The sequence below is a fragment of the Propithecus coquereli genome, unplaced genomic scaffold (assembly GCF_000956105.1).
Source record: "Propithecus coquereli isolate 6110/MARCELLA unplaced genomic scaffold, Pcoq_1.0 Scaffold113, whole genome shotgun sequence".
In the NCBI taxonomy this organism is placed as follows: Eukaryota; Metazoa; Chordata; class Mammalia; order Primates; family Indriidae; genus Propithecus; species Propithecus coquereli.
In genome coordinates this window covers 11924-12223 of record NW_012135303.1, presented here as the reverse complement: position 1 = coordinate 12223, position 300 = coordinate 11924, and the positions used below count along the sequence as shown (strand labels likewise).

At 31.7% G+C, this 300-nt stretch overlaps 1 protein-coding gene across 1 annotated transcript in view; it reads left to right on the top strand.

Moving 5' to 3' along the window:
• Positions 1-300, top strand: part of LOC105818884 (partitioning defective 3 homolog B-like) — a gene marked incomplete at its 3' end in the record, with an annotated part of 167617 nt that overhangs the window by 166417 nt on the left and 900 nt on the right. The gene's annotated exons all lie outside the window — the stretch shown is intronic.

Sequence of the window (300 nt, the reverse complement as noted above, 5' to 3'; positions counted from 1 at the left end):
AATATGAATGTTTGAAAGCTTTTCAGACATTAATCTTTTAAGATTTGTACCTTAAACCTGAAAAGTGTCCTTTAACTATATAGATTTTCTTCCCTTCATATGGAGAGGAGAAAGAAAGAAACCAAATCTAATATATAACAAATCTTTCACAGAATCACTAACCCCTACCTCTGAAACATTGCTGCTCAGTCTAAAAGTGAGAGACTTTTTTTTTTCACTCAATTCACTACAACAAAATGCCTCAGTTGCAGCTCTGTGTCTTATTTTCTTCAAGATATTAACCTAATTTCCTTATTCCAA